Below are 8982 nucleotides of genomic sequence, written 5' to 3' on the forward strand. Positions count from 1 at the left end.
TTATTTAACCAAAAATGGTATCGCAGAAAGTTGGAGAAGGAGTGAAGAAATTAACATGCATGCAAATGAAAATAAATCACCTTTATCTTCTGACTTAACTTAAATGGATCTGATTTGGGTGATTAGACATTTGCTTTCTTTGATTAAGCTTTCTCTTTCTTTCTTCTTTGATGAATGAATGAGGAAAGGAGCTCTCTCTTTCTTTTCTTTGAGTCTAACTGAAGCAGATGTAAAGAGCTTGGAAGGCATCAGTTTGAGTGAAGTACCTTGGCCTTGGATTTTGTTCACTTACCTTTCAGCCCATGAGATTCTTTTGTCATTTCTTATTTGGGCTTTGTTTGTAAATGTTGCCCACAAGAGCAGATTCAGCTTCTTTATTCCATTTTGGGCTGCCGCTATGTTTACTAATTGTGGCCTACATCACTTAGTCAAGCATGATCAATACTAATTGGGTAGTTAACCCAATAAAAATAATGTATTTCATCATCAATTAATTTAGTTAATTTCTTAACTCAACACCTTTTATTTTTTATTTTAATTTTAATTTTTTTATTTAATTTTAATCTTTTTGTTTATCTCTTATTTCATATAAAAAAGGATATCTTGTTGGATATGGATGGATGTCTATTTAATGATTTGGGCGACTAACTTTTTCAATAGTGAAGTTCAATTTCTCTAGATAGATTAAACTTAATAAAGTTTGAAAGTATAACTTCTGTACGTATATAGATAGAAGCATGGTATAAGGCAAAGAACTTACACACACAATAATATATAAAACATTCCTCTCTCTTTTTATATATATGTACACTGCAATATATATTATTAGTGAATATATATATGAATCATTTCTATTTTAGTTAGATAATAATATTGATAAATATTAATACTAGAGTTCTCTATTTATACTTCTTTATTTTATATTTATTTCCTTTTTCTTATTTATATATTTCACAGCACGTTATTAGCATGAGACTTTGATCAAAATTTAGGAAGACTCATCAGGTAATAAATTTTTATTATGTCAAAACTCTCTCATCTTGAATTTAATGCTCTTGATATATCTGGAAATAACTACTTATCATGGATATTAGATCCCGAAATTCATCTTGATTCAATAGATCCTAGAGATACCATTATAATTGAAAATAAAGCATCTTAGAAGGATAAAGCCAAAGTCATGATCTTTCTTCGTTATCATCTTGACAAAAGATTCAAAAATGAATATCTCATACTAAAAGATCATACAAATCTGTGGAATAACCTTGAAAAAATGTATAATCATCAAAAGACAGTGATACTTCCTCAAGCGCAATATGAGTGGAGACACTTGTGTCTATAGAATTTTAAATCTATAAATGAATACAATTCAGCAATGTTTTGAATTACGTCACAAATGAAATTATGTGGGAAAAAGATAACTGATAGTGACATATTAGAGAAAATTTTCTCGATCTTCCATGCCTCGAATGGCCTCCTGTAGCAGTAGTATGAAGAAAGAATTTAAAAAATATTCTGAACTAATTTCTTACATTCTTATTACTGAACGAAACAATGAATTTCTTTTAAGAAATCATGAAGTGCACCCAGCTAGGATAAAAAATTATGTTCACAAGAAAGGATCTCACCAGAAGTGGAATAAAGAAAGAAATAATGGGCAAAATAAATCAACAGAGAATAAATATTTCAGTTGTGGTGGAAAGGGCTATTGGCCACGTACCTGTCGTACCCCAAGACACTTAATTGATCTTTATCAAGCATCCTTATAAAAGGATAAAAAAGAAAAGGAGACAAATTTTGTTTCAAAGGATGTTGCTAAAAATTACACCACTCATTATGAAGTATCTGATTCTTTGATAATCCTAAAATAAATATTAGTCATTTAATCAATGATAAAAAAAATTTAATATTTGAGTTCATTAAGTACTTATATAAATAAATAATATAAGAAATTTTTTGTTAAGTTTTATTTTCTATGCATTTGAATTTTAAGTATGATGTATATAAATAGTTTAATAAAATATTAATATTTATATTTAAGGATTTCAAAATCACTAAATATGTTAGGTTCTGAAATAATAATAATAAAATTTTTAGTATATGATACTATTTTTATATACAGTAACAAATAGTCCCAATCAAGAATATAATTTTACTGTGTATGTACCTTTACTTATTTTATGTTATGATCTTATTATTATTATTTGTCTTTGAAGAAAATGGCAAGAACATATAGTGAAGATATTTGCTTTGCGGATAGTGTAAGTTCACATACCATACTCAAAAGTAATATATATTTTACTCATCTTCACTACAACAAAACAGCATTTTGACGATATTTTTTTTTAATGCTTGGTGACGGTTTTAACTGTCACTAAATGGTTTTGCGACGGATAAAAATAGCGTCACGGATTTGAGCGTCGTCAGCTGGCATAGTGATGGTTTTGGACCACCGTTGGTAAGGAGTGTCGCTAAATTATTTGTGACCGTTTTTAAAGTTTAAAACCGTCACTAATTTGTAACACTTGTAAATGTATTTTTTATACAGTATTTCACGACGTTTTGAAATTGTCATTAAATTACTAAATCCTGTGACAGTTTTAGGCATATTTAGTGACTATTTAAACCATCACTAAGTTAATAGTTCTTATGAAAATTTTTAGGCATATTTAGTGACTATTTAAACCGTCACAATAGTTTTAGTGACAGTTTTTCGATTTAAAACCATTACTAAGTTATTTATTCCTATGACAGTTTTTTCCTGTATTTAGTGACTATTTTAAACTGTCATAATCTCTCCAACATCAAAATTTCTATTATCAAAAGTTGAATTCTCCATAAATGACATTGTTTTTCAACAAATCCAAATTCAATCCCACAAGTTTTACAAAAATAGCAACAATGTATTTTAAAAGTTGAATTCTACAAGTTTTAATTACATAGTCATAATCCAAATGTAAATTCAAAAAAAATTAACTTAATTCAAACTTGTAAACCTAATAATTCAATCATAAAACTCCTTTAAACGTTGAATGGCCTATGTTGTTGAGGTTCATGACTGGCAGAAGAATATGGTCTTATATGTGTTGGTGATTCAAAAGCTGCAACCTATAATTGAAAATAAAAAACTTTAGAGAATATTTTAGAAGGATACTTAACAAATCAACAAGTGTTATACAAGAGGCTATGATTACAAATTATAATCATTTTAGAAGTTATTGATGATGACAATTAAGTATGCAAGTCTATAAAATTAAGTATAACATATATCCTTATCTTACCTCAATAGGAAAACCGGGTGGCAATTGACCTTCTTGACGATTCACAAGAAAATTTACTTGCTCCTGTAGCAATTGTACTTGTAACTTCAAGTTTTGATATTCAGTTCTTGATGGTCCACTAGTTGTAGTAGTAGATTGCATAGACTCTCTTCAATGGGATGAGGATCCAATCATTTGAGATGGACGAACACTAAATCCTATACCTCTAACGTATTCTCTTTGCCAAATACTTTAATATATGCTTCATTTTCAGAAGCACCCTCACCAATTTTCTTTTGTAAGTCTTCCTGAAGTGATTCATAGACAAATAATAATGTTACATATGCAATATTAGTCCAACAGAATTTATCAATCATTTTTCAAAGAAGAACAGTAAGGCATTAGAAACTTGTAAATGAGGCATTGATGATAAAACTCAACAGAATTTATCTGAAAGATTGCTAGAAATGAAAGCAGAAGTGTTCTAGAATACCTTAACATTTTACTAGAGCTATATCAAAACTCAAAAGTCAGCATTAGTTGTTTTCTATTTGTGCATTATTTTGTTAGAGGAATGATAGGAGGTCAGTAACTTTTGTGATTTGTAGCCATCAAATAGCCATCAATGATGATCTAATGGTGTGATATTGGTGTGAGATTTCATCCAATGACTCACTTTTCTTTGCTGGTTACATGCTGGCCAAAATTTAATAAAGTTGTTGGCCCCCTAGACTTTTCCATTTTGTTATAATGAAGAGGTTATTTGATTGGCCTCTTGGTTAGATAGACAAATATTTAAAGCCATTTGAACCTGATTGTCAAACAATAGCACTATGAACTTACACGTACTGGTTAGTTATTAATTGATCCAAAAACATATGTGTTTATATAGCCTCTAATTTCCATGATGAATGAGAGTTAGTTGTAACTATATACTGTCAAGTTGTCATAAAATAATTAATAAAATATTATACTAACTAAATCATATAAATTCAACCATAAGATGGAAAGGACACTATGTTCATATTATTGTGAGAACAAATATAGATTAGAATCTTATCTTATATTTTTTTGTTGTGCTTTTTTTTGACAAATGTTTCATCTTTTTTCTTGTGAGTGATAAAAAATATTTCTTCTCTACTAAACTATCGCCCAGTTTCAACTTTCTAACATTATTATAATAAGATTGGTCAAATTAAAATATAACTAATACATAAAATTAATAAAACAAAAATACTAAGAAAGTAAACAAATGTACAAGTTCATGGCGTTTCCTAGCAAGTGTTTTTGAGACAAAAGTGTGAGGAATTTTTAGTTGTTACCGATTTGTAGCATTCTTTTCACACAATTCCTGCACATTAACAAGCATAAAAATTAATGGATCTTAAACACAAATAAAAACTAACAAATAATACATGTGTTTACCTGAGTTTTTGGACTCAATCTATATTCCAAAAATGCAGCCAATGGTCTTTGGGAACTCCAATTGAATTCAAATTAACATTTACATCCCAACTAAGTTCTGATTTACAATGCTCATTGAATAGCTTGCATCTATTATTCTTCCACTTATTTCCAAGATTTGACAAGATATACCTTTTGTGTTCATCATTATTAACAACAAATATTTTCTTCAAAAAAAAAAACATAAATATGTAGTTAGTATGTAAAACTTAAGGTAAACACAACAAATAATATTTTTCAAAACAAAAATATAATAAAAAATAGCATACCTTAATAGTATTCTCGAGAACAACATCTTTGTATTGCATTGGAATTTTATGCCAAGTTTTGTATATTATAGAAAAATTATTAAAATTACTTGCAATGAGTCCCAAAACACCTCCCAAGAGTCCACCAGATTTTGTAATTGGCTGACTACTTCCATTCCATTCTATAAGAACATGTTTCCTACTATGATGAAGGGAAAATGCATCTTTTACCTTAAGATGCATACTTTTTTCAACCCTTTGTTCATCTAAAAAGAAAATAAAAGAGCTATTATTTAAGACAACTAGTAATTGACAACAGATTATTTGAACTAGTAAATTAATAAGAAAAAATAACATACCTACAACAATAACAGACCATGTGGTGTTCTACTTCTTTCTAGAAATAGCAACTCCATCTACCTCTCCATTATTAAGAAAATCGGCATCTAATAGGCTATGACTATGAACTTCATTTTGAATGGATAAACTTTGAGCTATATGCTCTTGTTAACTCGTGCCTTTAGAAGATGTTGACCTAGAATGACTTGAAAGATGTCTTTTTTCTCATGCCAAGATAACTTTAAAGTAAAAGAATTAGAAACCTAATTAAAGAAATTAGAAACTTCACAATATTTTTATCATAGTATGTTAAAAGAGGAGATAGTTAACATTTTCATCATTTGAGAGATGAACATTTTTTTTAGCATATACAACATTCGGTTCAATATGTTCATCTTTTTTCTCTTCGAATTGTACAAGCCTTCTCCTTTTAATACCTGCAATAATATAAAAAAAAAGGAAAAACAATATTAGGGAATGACACTTTAAGAAAAAACAAAAATATGTGTTTATTGGCCGATCAAATATTATCCTTAATATGCACCAAGTTAGTTCACATTTCATTTGTTAATCTTTTGTACTTATTATTTTGTACTGTGTTTAATTAATATTCTTTTCAAAATAATTTTTGGGGATAAGAAATATATATATATATATATATATATATATATATATCACTCTTCCATTACTTTTGTTTCAAAACTTGTTTCTTAAAACAGTGAGATTCATAACTGGAAGTCTTAAATCAAATTCAGAAGCAAGATGATGTTGAGCTTTCTTGCATTTAAAAGGCATCCTAATACGGCAACTAATGCAAACTGCTATTCAAATTTAATGGAAAGTTTGTATTATCTTGCAAGAATTTTCATGGGAGTGCATCATTCTTGCATTTTTTTGAGGGGGAGGATGTCATAACTATGATTTTCGGCATCTGTCAAAAAATAAAATAGTATAAAATAAGCATAAGATAGTTTTCAGCTTTTGGTGTTTTGATATAAGTTCGTGTAAATATTTTATATTGTAATGTAACCTGCAAACAGGGGGAGTTATTTCATACACATAATTTGCAATTTTTTTTTGAAAAAAAGACACATATAAGTAAACAATGGGAGTGTTAAAACATTAAACCAATATATATATTCCAACTGTGACATTAATGAGTACTATAATATAAATATCTGAACTGATTTAAGTTTCAGCATTCAACAATGTCAACAGATTCCTAAATGAACTTAATTATTCCTGCAGTGAGTAACTTTAATTTTGATTGGATCATATCATATTCTTAATTTTCTTTATGATCCTTTGAACAGGTACCTTCCTTAAGAAAACACAGTAATTGCATGCACTCTACTCTTTCCATATATACAGAGTTACTTTATCCTAATTGTTACTAAAAATTGCAATAATAAACTGTAATAATAAAAACTACAAATCTCTTACAATCATTTTGAATGGATGAACTTTGAACTACATGTTCTTGTTGACTCGTGCCTTTAGAAGATAATGACCTAGAATTATTTGGAAGATATCTTTTTTCTCGTGCCAAGATAACTTTAAAGTAGAAAAACTAAAAACCTAATTAAAGGAATTAGAAACTTCACAATATTTTTATCATAGTATGCTAAAAGAGGAGATAGTTACCATTTTTATCATTTTAGAGATGAACATTTTCTCTAGCATATACAATATTCGGTTCAATATGTTCATCTTCTTCCTCTTCAAATTGTACAAGCCTTCTTTTTTTAATATCTGCAATAATATAAAAAAATAAGAAAAAAACAATATTAGGGAATGACACTTTAAGAATTAGGTAAAATTAAAAATTGAGATATGATCATTTTCTGTTGCATTAGGGGATGACACTAGTCTAGCATTTTTAACAACTTTGAGGGATTTTTTAGGACTTTGATACTTCTTTATTAGCTTTCTTCTCTTCATACCTGTAAAAACATAAAAGAAATAAGAGAAAACTATATTACTTAAATCAAAGAATAATAATCATGTATAAGTTCACATTTTAAGAATTTGATAAAATTGAAAATTGAGATATGATCATTTCCTCTTGTATTAGGAGATGACACTAATTTAGCATCTTCAACATCTTTGAAAAATTTTTTAGGACTTTGATACTTCTTTATTGGTCTTTTTTCTCTCTTTCTCTTAGTATCTGTAAAAACATAGTAAGACATATAATTAAAGGGTTCCATGTTAATAAATGGTGCACATTGCATAGTTTATTAAAGAAATAAGAGAAAACTATATTACTTAAATCAAAGAATAACAATAATGTATAAGGTCACACTTTAAGAATTGGGTACTATTAGAAGTTGATATATGAGCATTAAAAAACTATTTTGTCATTATTTACACAAAATTTCAATGTCTTTTACACAAGTATATCCTCATTCTCATCATAGTTTTTTTTGTAAAGTATGAATAAGAAGAGCATGGATATTATTATAAAAAGCAAAAAAGGAAATTATATTTTTTTTGTAAAGAAAGAAAAATTATATTTCTTATAGACAAAGATGAACTAAGAGGGTTACAATTTAGGTCCAGAATGTGTCTTCAATCCATTTATATCATATAGTAATGGCACTGAAGATTCATACTAAATACACCAGAAATTACAGCTCTAATGGCTATAATAAATTAATGCAATGGTCAATGTCGAATTGTCAGCTTTAGTTGAATTCCTAAATTGCTGAATACTTTTATTTAGAATTAGTTTCTATAAATATAAATTTTTAAAGTTGGACATTGACATGGTCTTCTGTGTTATCAATGTACTTCCTTACCTCTAAATTAATAGCCAATAAGAAGCAAGAAAATTACCAATTCACATAGTTTGGTGGTACACTTGTTTGAATCCAAAGTTTGCTGACATTATAACAATTCAATGTACATGCATCACTATGGCCAACAAGTTGGTTAACTAAATGAGTTTCTTTCACCTAAAATTTTGAATTGAAATAGTGATAAGAATTGCAGCCTCTATTGAGGGCTATAAATAATTTATGAAAAATTGTAAGGAACAAATATTGTGCAGATCGAGTCATGCATGTAAATAAATTTTGTTTATGAATTTCATCATCTAAAAGTATGAGAGGATAATATAAATTGGAATGTGATTGATAATAGAATCAAAATAACGTATGACAGTTTCAGTTTTTAAATTTGGACAATGGCATGACTTAACTAGAATCTGGCCACAAGAAAACACCTATCTAACACTGATCAATATATGACTTGACAAGAAGTCCAGAAAGTTTTAGTAGCAACCTTAACAATAACAGGGTTTTAATATATCCTGTAGACAATCGAGAAGGATCAATGAAAATGAAATTAATACTTCCTCTATTGTCTTTTATTTGTATCCGGCGACAAATTAACATAACCGAAGAAATAAGTTCAATGCCCTTGCAATTGTTTATACCGAAGCAAAAGTAATTTTCCAATTCAACAGGCAGCACATAGTCAAATCATGTAATAACATTAATAAAAATTATTAATTAAATTAGTGTAATAAAATTTGTGATTAGAATTTGATATAGTTTTTTTTTTATTTTTTGTGAGTTTTGGATTTTGTTAGATATTTTATCATGTTATTGACTAAATTAGTGTAATGAAGTTTGTGATTAGAATTTGGTTTATTTTTTTAGATTTTT

Source organism: Arachis stenosperma, chromosome 7, assembly GCF_014773155.1.
Source record: "Arachis stenosperma cultivar V10309 chromosome 7, arast.V10309.gnm1.PFL2, whole genome shotgun sequence".
NCBI lineage: Eukaryota > Viridiplantae > Streptophyta > Magnoliopsida > Fabales > Fabaceae > Arachis > Arachis stenosperma.